Here is a 337-nt window from a genome sequence, read left to right on the forward strand (position 1 = left end):
TAGTTTTATATAAAAACATCATTATTATTGAAGTATCTACCTATATATAATAAAGGCTTGTAGTTGTTTAGACACAGTGAAATTAAAGCCTCTTCATTAGGTTAAAATTCAAATAATTGAATATCTAACTGGACCATGTTAATGAGGTGATCAACAACCTAGTTCTTTACTCGATTGTCAGTAACCGATGCAATGCTTTACAGTATGGCATTTAGGTTTTACAGTGGAAAATAGATTTGTTACTGTCGAGAAATACTTATATGATATTTTTGTCACCTTAAGTATAATCAGGAATAAAAAACTAAAGTAATTTGTTTTAAAAGTTTAAAATCAAAAT

The sequence above is a fragment of the Arachis ipaensis genome, chromosome B09, assembly GCF_000816755.2.
Source record: "Arachis ipaensis cultivar K30076 chromosome B09, Araip1.1, whole genome shotgun sequence".
NCBI classification, from domain to species: domain Eukaryota; kingdom Viridiplantae; phylum Streptophyta; class Magnoliopsida; order Fabales; family Fabaceae; genus Arachis; species Arachis ipaensis.